Here is a 13,998-nt window from a genome sequence, read left to right on the forward strand (position 1 = left end):
CGTACTAAAAATTGGACACATCTAGGAGGTACATCTCTCTACCATTACTACCTTCCACATATTTGTATAATATTTTATGATATGGTAACTTACACTCCTGGTCCTATTCATTATGTATAACTACATTTCCTATTTACTGTCACTTACACATACTACAGACATGACTTCTTTTGATGACAATAGAGATACCCTAGCAGCTGAATTATTTTCTTCTAAATAAATGTTAGCTAAAGAAAAGAAAATCATACCTATACAGGAAGGTCTCCAAAATGTTTTATTAGACTCAAACGTTTAAAAAAACAAGCACTCTCAAGATGGTGGGATGCCACTGCTTTAAAGAGAATTGAAACAAGTCCCTAGTGGACTTCAAGTTATCATATTTCATTCATTTGATGACTTGGACCCAGACCTACTGGGAGAATGGGAACACCTAATTTCCTCATCCTCAATTGGTATGATGAACATTCTCATCAGACATGCCGACAGAAAAAGGGACAAGTTATTGACAGATATTGCTTCTCTGGAACAAGATATTAAGATTATGAATTTGCCAGAAGCAACCGAAAAAACAAAACTTTCTTCAAAGAAATACTCAACACACATCAACTCTACATCAAAGATAAAAAAATTGAAAAAACTCAAAAGAGATGAGAATGACTACCTTCACGGTCGGATTTCTACATTTTCTCACAAATTTGACCAGGTTAAAAATTATACCCGATCTAAATTTACAACTACAGTTCTAGTACGATGCTACCTAAATGTAACAGAACCATCAAGAACATACAGGATATTCATATGGTTGTATCTCTTGATACTACGGCTACATCCACTTCCAGTTTTGAGGAGCTTTTAGAACACCTAGATATCCAGCCCAATCTAGAACTAGACAGTGGACTTCGACCTAAATCTTCCTTTATACCTACTCTACCCTTAGACAATCATACTGATATTGTCTACAAAGCGGTGAGTGCAGATCTATTCACCCTGGAGGACAAACATAGACAGATGGATCTGGCTACAGAAACAATCTGAAACATAGAGCTCTAAACAGACTATCCACAAGAGTAGATGTCAGAATCAGAGAAGCAGACAAAGGTGGCAACGTGGTGGTGATGAATAAAGAAGACTATGGGCCTCATTACAACCCTGGCAGTCAAAGACCGCCAGGGCTGTTTTGTCGATTGCACTGCCAACAGGCTGGCAGTGCAATCTTGGGTATTACGACCGCGGCAGAAGCGCCGTGGTCGCACCGCTGGGACCGGCGTTTTTCTGCCACAGTGGTCCCGGCGGATTTAATCCTCCTGCCCAGGGGATTACGAATTGCCCTCCAGCCAGCCTTTTCATGGCGGTAGGAACCGCCATGAAATGGCTGGCAGAAAGGGGAGTTGTGGGGCCCATGGGGGCCCCTACACTGCACATGCATCAGGCATGGGCAGTACAGGGGCCCCCTGGCACAGCCCAATGGAGCTATTCACTGTCTGCATAGCAGACAGTGAAAAGCTCCATGGGTGCAACTGCACCCGTCGCACCGCCACAACACTGCCAGCTCCATTTTGAGCCGGCTCCCGTGTTGCGGCTGACATGCCCGCTGGGCCAGCGGGCAGAAACTTGGTTTCCGCCTGCCGGCCCAGCGGGGATGTCGAAATGGCCACCGCAGTGGTTACAACTTGGCGGGAGGATGTTGCCGCCCGCCAATGTTGTAATGAGGGCCTATATGACTGAAACTGACACACAACTAGGAGACACAAATGCATACTTACGACTTCCAGACAATCCATTGGCTAAGGTTACATGTCAGATAGAAAATAGACTCTTCCATTGAAAGAATCTCTGTCTCATATCAGACTATGAATTTAAATACATGTATGTCTCTGCACCACGAGCACCATGTATATACACACTCCCCAAAGTTCACAAACCGGGGATTTTTCCTCCAGGTAGACCCATTATTTTGTGTACTGGGTCACCCACAGAACACATTTCAGAATACATTGACTCTTTTTTACATCCCTTTTTTACGCAACTTACCTTCATTTACCCAGGACATGAGAGACTTCTTATGCCAATTAGAGGATATTGATTGGACTGGTGACTGCTGTTTTGTGAGTCTGGATGTGAACTCGCTTTATATGTCTATCCCATTAGAACGAGGTTTAGAGACACTATCCATTATACTTTCTAATAGGGATGCAACATTATATGAACATACCAACATGTTACTTAGCCTCACACAACTTATCCTAGAAAACAATGTGTTTTTCTTGATGGTAACAGGTACAAACAAGCCCAGGGTGTTGCAATGGGAGAGAAACTTTCACCATCCTATGCAAATCTTTACTTGGGACACTTTGAGAAAGAACAATTGTGGGCAGCCTGTCCCTCTGCCATTTCACAACATATTCTTATTGGGGAAGATGTATTGATGATAAACTAGTTATCTGGACTGGTAGTAGTCAGGACTTAGGTATCCTTATTGACCACTTGAACACAAATACTTACAATTTGATCTTTACACACTAGGTGGACAGAGACTGTATTGAATTTTTAGATGTCTTTCTATACACAGGAAAAAACAAGATTCTTTCACTAATATATAGGAAACCCACAGCATGCAACTCCGTTCTACATGTACATAGTCCACATCCAAGTGCTCAGATTAAGGTAATTCCATATGAAGAAATGATAAGAACAAGATGTAGTAAAAATGAGGTTTCAAGAGATGGACCTACTGGTACAACATTTCCACAACAGAGGTTACTCAGATCAAATAATTTCCCTGGCTAGGAAATGAATAACATCGAAACTACGCAGTACCTTGCTCATCCGGGGGAACAAAAAATCTAAGAACACCAAAAGGAAGAATATCTCCTTTATTACCAGATACAGTCCAGCTAGCACATCATTTTATCGAATACTTAGAAAACACTGGCATCTGTTACTCCTAGATACTGGTCTTGGCACAATACTAGGCAAAACACCATCCATTACACACAGTAGAGGGTGAACATTGAGGAACATACTCTGCCCCAGCTATATTGCACCTCTCACACAAACTAATTCACAGCTGTGGTTACCCACCAAACCTAAAGTCTTTTATAAATGTGGGAACTGCCTTACATGTCATTTTGCACTCCACAGAACTTTGACATTTTCATACAATACATGTGAAACCCATCATATCAGACAATTTATCAACTGCAATACGAAATACACGGTATACTGCATAGTGTGTGTTTGTGGACTAATATATGTGAGAAGCACCATCCGTCCACTTAAGGAACGTATCCAGGAACATATCAGATCCATCAGGAACTATAATTCCAATTATCTACTAGCAGTACATTTTAACTTGAAACATGATGAATCAGACATCTTAAATGTCAGATTCCATGGTATTCCCCAAGTCATCTGCCACCCTAGATTAGGCGACAGGACTAAGGAACTGAGAAAGTGCGATGCTAAATGGATACTTAAACTGTGGGCTGTCGAAAAAGGTTTGAATATCGATAGGGAACTACATTTAATGTTTCTTTATCTAACAAACGTTTGTTTGGGCTTCACATTGTTTGATCTAACACCTGTATGTTAATGCTTTTGTGGTATGTAAATATTGTTTCATGATATTTAACCCATTGACACTACATGCTAAGCCACTGTCGTCTGATGCTTTAACAACTGCTCTTTATGTGTTCAATACTCTACATTATACATGCTTTAACCCTTGCATCCCCTGTATTTTACTCATTCACAAATCATAATTTAGGAAGATGTCTAGCTTCCTAAAAACGCTTTTTGGACCTCCCTGTTCATGATTATTCACCAACAAATCTAATCTTTCAATTGCTGTGGTTTCTTATAATGACCTACTGGATACCATGACTGGATCCAAGTCGAACTCTAGTATTCTATTGTACCGATACGAGGGGCTTAGGTCTCATTACTAATGGCCGCCCTCTTTTGAGCTTTTTCAAAACACCTGTTTTTACCAACAGTCCTCTATCTATTTGATTACCTGAGCCATAATTTTTACATGTGTTTTCATAATATATGGTACTTCTTAAATGCTCGCCATCACAAGACAATGCACATATCACATGACCTAAATCCCACATTCCTTACATCTGTCTCATCCTGTTGTGTCTTTTAACTACTTTTCGTGAATGATTACATTATAATCAGTTTTCTGGGTACTATGACTAGATCCAAATAGAACTTTATCATTCTATTGTACTTGGAATGAGGGGCTTAGCTCTCATTACAAATAGCCGCCCTCTTCTCATCATCTATAAACAACCTGTCTTTGCCGATAGTCTTCTATCTATTTATACCCGAGTCACATTTCAATCTCACGTTACTCATTTACGTTGCTTAATTAGTTACCAGTCCTTCCTCTATCTTTACTACGAGTGTTATAAATGTACCTTGCTGTCTCTGCGTCTTCATTACTGGCCACGAGAATTTCGTGCACTGGATGGGTGCTTGCAAACAGCTCCATAGGTATGGGACTGTCTTCTTTGGATGTGTTTTGCTTCTTGGGTTTATTTATATACGGTTCCAACTTTATATGACTAGATTCCAACTTCACATTCTACGTTTACTTTTCTGTGTGAGTGCGCTTTGTACAGGACAGTCTTATATGCAAGTTTCAGCCTTCTCCACCCATTCTTCAGCCTATGTTATTACCGCTCATATTACTCCACTTACTCAATCGTTAGTACTGACAGTGCATAAATATAAAACTCACTGTAGAGTACCCACAGCTGCCTATATTGTATATGCTTTACACCATCGCATTGTTAACAAACAAACCATTCTCTTTACTACTATGCCATAACTTACTTAATTTGTTGGTCCCTTGTTTCTTAGACACAGTTCTTCCAAGGTCTTTACACAATATGGTTGTTCATATGAACTAATATGGCCGATACATAATTACTTAATATTTATATATTTTATATAATTCTATATCTATCAATAAAACACTGATTGTTTCTGTTCCTTCACATCTTACAGTATTGATCCTGCTCCCATTTTTTGGATATAGGACTTACCATGGTCTCGCAATTTCTCTCATTTTTAAGCCCCTTTCTATCTCACACTTGTGATATATTCCAGAAGTTACGATCTATTTGAAGTATTCATACATCAAACTTCCTCGTTCTCCAAACTTGGACACAGGTATTTATATTAGCGGTTATCTGCTTTACATATTTGAACTCTAAGCAGCATTTACTAGATATCCATCTTAGTTGATTTTTCTTTATTCCCGTTTCTGGTCTCTCACATGATAAATCTGGCCAGACATGGATATAGTTTGACAACATCTTAGGTAGGTTAAAAATCAGGGCTTCTCTTTGTTTTGGAATCACATCACTTTTCTTTATTTCAACAAAATATAGGGTCTGCATCTATCTCTACTCAATTCACCCCTATGCCCTTATATCTCACGCCTTTGGGTGATGTTGAAAATGTCAATTAGAACCTACCTTGAGGTTACTTATTTTTTCCTTTTTCGATGATCGATATATTCAACACATTGAACACTTCTGCTTGCTCTTTCACTTTCACTTCTGTTCTTGAAAATTTCACTGTGTGACAAAACACGCGTTGGCTGAGTTTCAATCTATGTATGATTTAAGGCTATTACTGTACACTGCATATGATTGTTCCGACTATACGGAGCTATTGTTGATTCAAATAAACACCTTACTGGAACACAAAGAAGATTATTGTACTATTCATAGATGGACTTTGATCATCAGACTTAGATATTTTATTTATAAATATTTGTGCTTTGAGTGCTGTGGTCTTAGCTGCTTATAGTCATAGTTTATGTTGTTCTTCTTTTATCTTGTCTCTTAAGGGAGATGGGGGCAATGTTAGAGTATTCAATTACATGTGTAAGATTAGTTTAGAATAGGTTAGATAGGTATAGTTGTAAGTAAAGGTAAGTTAGTTTAGGTTAGTTTAGTGTAGGGTAGGTTTTAGGATAGGTTTAGGTATGTAGTTATAAATATTTATGAATAAATCCTGTTTGTATAAGACTATTTCTTTTGCCATGTTGATTGAGTGTTTGTGTGTTCTCATGTGGCCACTGGCCAAGTTAGAGAAATGGCCTAGGGTATGCTTACTGTCTTGATTTCCATGGGTTACCATGTGCATCCCCTATGACCAAGGAGCTGTTAGTTTGGCTGCTAAATAACATCAACTAGTCCATACATTTGCCATCCACTGTTCCAGCCATTCACATTGTGTATGTATACATTATCTTGGACAGGTAAGTATGGAACTTCAACTGTTATTGGTGCGGTCTTGCAGTTTCATTGTTGGCACATGTGGCACATATGACAACAGGCAAATTTGGAACTGTATCCTGCAGCACTGACAGGTGCCCATTACTGATAAGGTTAGCCTCTTTTGTACCACACATATTCGTTGTACTCGTACTCCCATCTGGGTAAATTACCATTGACTTGGTTTTGAGCCATACATGCTGTATGTTAACTTCCAAGGATTTCTGTTGAGTATATTTATAGAATGCTCTGGAAGTTAGTTGTAGCTGACAATACCATCATTCACCTTTCTCATGTTAGGATCCTAGTGTGTGGCTTTGTGTCAGACAGTAATGCACTCATGTAATGATGTTCTATACTCATCAACATGGATTCACACAATGCAATTGTTTAGCTGAGTAGGTGGATTACAGTAAATGTAGAAATGTTACATGTAAACAAGGAGCTTTATTTACAGATGCAAGTGTAATTTCAAATGCTAAACAATGTCCAGTTCACAGACCCCATGAGAGGACCTTAGCCATTTGTAGTACAATCAGAGTCCAGGGGTGAGGGACATGTCATGAGACATGGTTATGAGAAGTGTGCATTAGTGAGGAGGTTTAAAATTTCCAATAGGTAAGAATGGAGACAAAGACAGTACATAGCAAACAGATCAACAGTGGTTGAGTGAAGAGAGCACATTTCTTGCCGTGACAACACTGGCATGATCTTAAGGCCAGAACGAAGGAGATACTGTCCATGTGGCACAGACTGGTGCTCTGGGAGGTTTCCCTTGCAAATGTTATTTATTCCACATCTTTATGCTCTGATGTGTGTGGTGCCTTCTGTGCCATGCGTGGTGCCGTTGCTGAGGTCGAGGGGGCCACACACACATCAGGGGACAGAGATGTGATGCCAAAGGTCCCAGCAGCTGCCATTTGTGGGAACACATAAGGCACCACTGCAGCAAGGAGGAACTGCTGATTTTTCAGCACAGCAGCAATATCACAGTGTTAGGCAGCCACGTTTTACCTGAGGGAGGGCACTTCCCACTGTATGGACTCCAAGGTATTCTGTATAGCCCCCATCCTGTTGTCTATCATGCTGCTGGCAGTGTGGGAGGGCAATTGTTGAAGCTTCTGCCTCATGACAGCAGCTATGTTGGCCAGGGACTGCTGGGGTCCTTTAAGTGGGGAGTGGGTGCCTCTGATGGCAGCTGAGCTGTCCTTAATTGGACTGAGGCACACCTGCACTCCCTCTAGGCTGCCTACCATGGTCTCCATCCACACCTACTTGGCCAGCTCCCACCGGACTCCTACCACTATCCTCTGAAAGGTGATCTCTGGGTCCTCGGAGTCCAGGGCTGTGTCAGTACTGGCTGGTGGTGTGTGTTGGTAGCTTGGTGGTTCATGTGGAGACCCCGCAACACTATATGTCCTCCCTGTGACTGGAGGTAGTGTCTGGAGGGATTGTAGGACATCCCAGAGAGTCCCTACATTGATGGACCAGAGCTGGTCATCCATGTAATCTGTAAAATCCATGACAGACTGGTCAGCAGGAAGTAAGCCATCATCCTCTGCAATGACATAGTGAAAAGTCAATCTTAGATTGTTGTGGCTGTTAACATGGTACATTATTTACTTGCTACTGGAGGCTAAGTGACATGTCACAGACCCAAGGTTGTAGTTGTATATTATGTGTAGCATTGTGCATCACACATGGGTCAAGCTCACAAGGTATTTTGGTGCATATGTAGGTGCACCTAGCACCACCTGAGCATTTCTTTCCATGACACTTGAGTGGTGCAATGCCCTGTGATGCTTTTACAGTGTGGCGGTAAGTGACTTATTGGGGCTTAAGGCTATCTTGTAAGAAGGACCCCTTCGCACACAACACTTTCTGTGGTAGGGGCGTGCAATGGGTGTTGCTGTGGGTGTACCACAGTAACACTCATTGCTTTTTGACAGTGCCTCAGACTGATGAGTTTCAGCAAACCAGATTACTTGCCAAAATATCACAGCACCCCAGGGGTGGCATTGGCATGGTGCAATGATGTTAAATGCCATATTTACTCCTCATTTTTAACTTGCTACATGTGTGCTGCATTTAGTAACACAGATAGACAGAGCGAATGGCCTTTTAATAATGTTTGTGTACAGAAAGGAATCCCTTCCTGCAAGAAAACCGATCTCCCCCTCAATGCAACCATCCTTGTATGATGGTGCAGGGCTTGCTGCATTGGCCCACATCAGCTAATTTAGCCCCGGCACAGGGAGTGACATTGAGACAATGGTGGCATGTAATTAGCCTTCCTATTCCCCATGGTGGACATTGCAATAGTACTGTAATGTGTGCTGTCACTCATTTGGTGCAATGGTGCATTGGCAACATGAATGATGGGACTAGTGCGGCATGGCACAGGTAGGTCCATTACATACAATGCTTTTGTTACATTCTCAACTGCCTGTAGCAGGCCCTATACATGTGCCAATTGGAGGTGACAGTGCAACCATTATGGATTGTTTGCCCCATTAGGTTGTACCTCCCTAAATTTGGAAAATGTACTTGCACACAAGATATCAGCAACAGGCATGTTTTGGTGTAAGGATGTTGAAAGTGGATCAATGCATGCACTTTGTCACTTTGTAGATGTGGCACTAGGTGAATGTGCAGCTTGGTTCCACATGGGCTATTATTTGAATGATGATACATTTGCATTACAGGCTAGTGACAGTGTGCCGGTAGTGCAACACTGATTCTACTTGTGCCAGTTCTCACAAACATTGAATGTACCATTAAACAGTAGATCAAACATTCACCCAAGACACTCTTGTCAGATCAGATGGTGAGATTACAGCTACTTGTACAGCTGCACACATGATGTTCACAGACATGCTCCATGTGTTGGACGAGTTTTATTTTATGGCTACTCCCATATGGTGCATAGAGGTGTGTGTGAGTTGTTGTGGGTTCACCTTGTGTGGTTTGCATTCCACAGGTTGCACACTTTAGGCCAGATTTGTTCTCAAGTGGCACAGCTCAGTGCAGCAGCAATATGTGTTGCACGACGCTGCACCTGTTTAGAAAGGCAGGGATGTTCCATGTTTATTAGAGTACGCTACGCCCCTGCAATTCCCCCTGCCCCTGCACAGATGTGTTCTCCCTGCACAAACACAGGCATTGTTTCAAACGTTGAAGGGGTGCCTGTCTTGAGGGGATTCATTGTTTATGCACAGAGAGGTGTCCCTTCCTGCACATGTACAAGCAATTTTTGCTAAGGTTGCATTTCAATGTGTGCTGCAAGATGCAGGACACATGAGAAGGGCAATGTGACAAGGAAGAAGGGAAGCAATTTGGCCAGTTACACCACCCTAACACCACCCTGGGGATGGTATTGACCTCAGTCCTAGTCTCTGATGTACAAGTTATGCAAGATATGGGGCTTTGACAATATGCAATGGGTGATGTCGTGGCACAGCCACAGCCACACTATTTGCAGGTCCCTTCCAGGCAATGTGCTGCATATTTACATAGTGGAGTATAGACGTAGTGAGTGTCTTATTTCCACATTGTGTATATGCTGGAGTGCATTGCACAACCAAAGCGTTGGTACAAGTGTGGCTTGGGTGGGGATGGTACATCTTGAGTTAGGGCCAATGTGTCCCGATGCACCCCTTTAGCATGCCATTTGTGGAATTCCAAATATACCCCCCTGCAACTTACCCTGCATTTGTAGTAGTTCTTGGTAATCTGTGCCGTCCTGTCCTAAAATTCCAGTGACCAGCTCCTCTGGGATGACCGCTGCGACCATCTCCTCCAGCTCATCCATGTCCTCATGTGGTATGGGACTTCCACCTCCAGTCTGCAGTGCTGCCTTTCGGTGCCTGGCCAGTTTCGCCTTTGTCCTGCATTTACAATTGTGCCAGTGCTTCTTGCAATCAGTGACAGTTCTCTTCACCTCTGCCACGTTGTTGACTTTGTCTACTATTGCGTATCTTATACCAATTGGCAAGTTGGAGGTGACGAACAGCTGGTGTTGGTGCTCTGTCACCTCTCTGACCAGGATGTCATGCTCCTCCTAACAAAAGCGACACTTGTGCTTCCTCTTCTCCTTCTTCTGGGACTTTGCTGGGTGATTGGGGTCTCCCTGGGGTCTCTCCTTCCCTGCAATTTCCATCTTGCCTTTCAATTTGTATTTTTTTGCTTGTGTGTTTTTTTTATGCTACTGTGGTTAAAAATAGTGCTAACCTGTTTTGCATCAAAATACGTGCCACAAAATGGTCTAGCTGCACTTTTGCAGCATTAGCATCATTTTTCATTACAGCATGTCACAATGGTTAGCATCACTTTTTTTTACACTAACCATTCCTTAGCGCCATCCTGCGTCATTTTTTAAATATGGTGCACGGATGGCACTAGGGAATTACTGTTGCTTGCATTTAAAAGTTTTGACGCACAACTGCACTAGCAGACATAAGCCTTGGTCATACATCTGTCCCAATCCTCTTTGGAGTATGCATATTCTTGTTGATGCAAAATGTGGAACTGGATCAAAGTGAGGTGGTCTAGATCCCACTTTTAGACACTTGTTTCATACAGTGGATGTAGATTCGGTGTCCAAGTTTTCAGAAACACTATGGTTTGGTTCTCTTTTAAATGTCATTTTCCGGTTCCAGACACAGCCTTTGTGCAAAGTCATAGTTCTAAAAGCTGAGAGCAATCGGGCTGGTTCCAAAGCATTAGCGGAATGACATGTGAGCTCTCTGCAACTGGTACCAACACTTTTCTGAAGCAGTAATTAAAGGCATTCTTATCCTTCACATGTATCCTTTCAGTCTGTCACTTTTGTTTGATGTCAGTGAATATGCATACCTGCACCTCATTGCATTGATTTTGTTGGTGACATCTGACTTCTTTGCTCCACCTCAGCTAAGAGAAGGCAGACTAAATAGTTATCTTTGCTTCAGTGAAGTTCCTCTTTCTTTTGAGTGGGTTGATCTGCATCTTGGGTGGTTGAGGGCTATCTGTTATTATCCATGTTATTATTATCATTATTATTATTGTTATTAATAATAATAATATTATTTACTAGTATCAATTTTGCCTATTAGCACAGGAGAAAGAGTGCAGAACCCAATCAGTAACTTGCACTTATCTACTCCAACTTGTATTAATTGCCTGGTGTTTGCCATTTTGGTTTCTTCCCTATTCTGTAGAATGTGGAGTTCTAAGCAGGGTACGTGGATTTTTTCTCTCACATACCTTAAAGAGATATTCACATGGAATACATTATCATAATACTACTTGTGGGTAATGTTACTTACAGTAACATTACAGGTGTATTTTTTGGCATACGTATCTCCTTTCCCCCACTTACTTGTGTTAGTGGGTGGTCACACTTGAGCCTAATAGTCTATTTTTATATTGATATTTTGTGAATTGCATCTGAGCAGATACATACATACATATTTTATTTTTACTATATTACCATAATTTCAGCAAGTACCGCTACAATTATTTTGGATTTTACTTTTTGTTCGCTAATTTTCTAAATTACATTTTCTTAATTATTTAAGTTGTATTTACATGAAATTAATGAGTGATGACACTGGTTTAAAGAGAACAAACCATGATTTTGGTCAGGTTGTAATAGATGTGTTTGGTGTTTTGATTCCACCCATTGGAGTGGCTTTGAATTATGTAAAAATTAGAAAGGTGTCTACTGTGTTGGGTTGGTAGGCTTCTAACAGCACAGGGGCATCAACAAAAATGAGATAGTGGGAATGTGGACAGTGGTGTTGAAAATTGTCTTGTGTTATATATTTTACTTGCAAAAAAGGGGGCAGTCTGTTGTGTGCTGAAGGTTCAAAAATATTGTTATGGACAATAGAAAGCTTATTAATTATTACATTGATATGATTACTTATATTGCGTAAGACACTTAGGCCCATATTTATACTATTTTAGAGCCGCATTTGCACTGCTTTTTGACGCCAAAGCGGCGCAAACTCACAAAATACAATTGTATTTTGTGAGTTTGCGCCTCTTTGGCGTACAAAAATGACGCAAATGCGGCGCTAAAATAGTATAAATATGGGCCTTACTCTGGCCTAATAGGAAAGCTAACAGTGCAAATCAGGTTTAAGCCTATTTCCACATGTTTAAAGGGGAGCATTGGCACTTTCCGCTTGTTTAGTAGGATAAAGTGCTCAGAGTTCTAATGCCAGCAAAGAGAAGGGGCAGAAATTGGAGGGACCTCATGAACAGATGGTAAGATTGTATACACCAAATATGGCGCAGTTATAATTTTACTCATAAAGTCTCATTTTTTAATTTGGTGTAAAGATGTTAAGATGTTTTTGAGAAATGAGTGTGAAAGAGGGGCTCAGGTTGGGCATCAAGGAGTTAACCCCCAGGAAGTTAGAGTTATCTGGTCATGGGATACAGCGGGAGTACTGTGACAGTAAAACAAATGTAAAAAATTGGTCACTTCTTATTGGCAGAGGAAGATTGTTCCCATTGGCTATGTCAGTACTGCAGCACTTATAGCGATACCAGTACTGAAGTGCTGAAAGGATCTGATTGTCTGGCCACAAATCTGAGAAACTTTTGTGGTTGCCATTACAGAACTTGTAGGTTCAGTCCTGCAACCCTGAAAAAAAATAAGACACAGCACAAGCTGTGGGGAGCCCCAAATGGATCCTTCGATAAGTTATACTTAATAAAATATATATGTTTTGTGTTGACAATACCTTATCATATAAATCAAAGATAAAGCGCCTTGGGCAGGATTAGCCAATATAGTCCTTAAGAGTATATGAGGAAATGTCCTTCACTATAGATTTGATTGTCAGAAAATCAAATAGCATAATCAATTAAGCCTTCTTGAACAATGAATAGGTTAGAAACCATGAAGCTTTATTAAATAATTAAAGTTATTTACAGAAGACAAAATACTGTTATTCTCAAAATCAGGCAATATCAGTCATTCGGAATGAAGTGTCCCAGCGGTGCGGTCAAAGATCCCATGTGCTACGAACTCACAAAAAGTAATTGGTCAAATCTATCTGAACAGCCAAGGTCTTAATTTTTTCCATAAAATGAGTTGCGAAGGGGCCTGTTGGACAGAAAGAGGCAATAAATTCCACAGTTTCGAAGCTAGAAAGCTAAAAGAGCTGCCAGCAAGAGCATTATTCTAACTTTCAGGATACAAACTCTCCTAGCGTCAGAAGATCTGAGATTCCTCCCAGAGGTATAGGGTTGAATGAAAGCACTGTATGTACTGTGGAATGTGCATAAGACTTGAGTATATTTAAGAAATTAGTTGCCAGTACCATATAAAGCTTGCATTTAAGCTAATAAATGAAGCATGAGACTTAGGATTTCTCTCAAAAAGAGTTTGCGAATTACTTAAAGTCCAGGGCATGTAACAGACCAATGTGAGTCTGTTCTCTAAGATTCATGAAGCAACTCTGGCTCATCTCAAAGACATCCTTATGGGAAAATACACAGAAAAAATCATCCAGTAAACATGAGGTTAGCAAAATGTTACATAGGCTGAGCCAATCACAATGTCATCGGATATGACAGCATAAATTTAGTTAAAACAAAGACAGACTTATGAAATTAATGGGCTCACTGAGGTCAAACAGGAAGAACCTTAAACAGCAACATTTGAGAGGAATCCTTTCCCTTCACCTAACGAAGAATATTATTTTTG

This window comes from Pleurodeles waltl, chromosome 5 (assembly GCF_031143425.1).
Source record: "Pleurodeles waltl isolate 20211129_DDA chromosome 5, aPleWal1.hap1.20221129, whole genome shotgun sequence".
NCBI lineage: Eukaryota > Metazoa > Chordata > Amphibia > Caudata > Salamandridae > Pleurodeles > Pleurodeles waltl.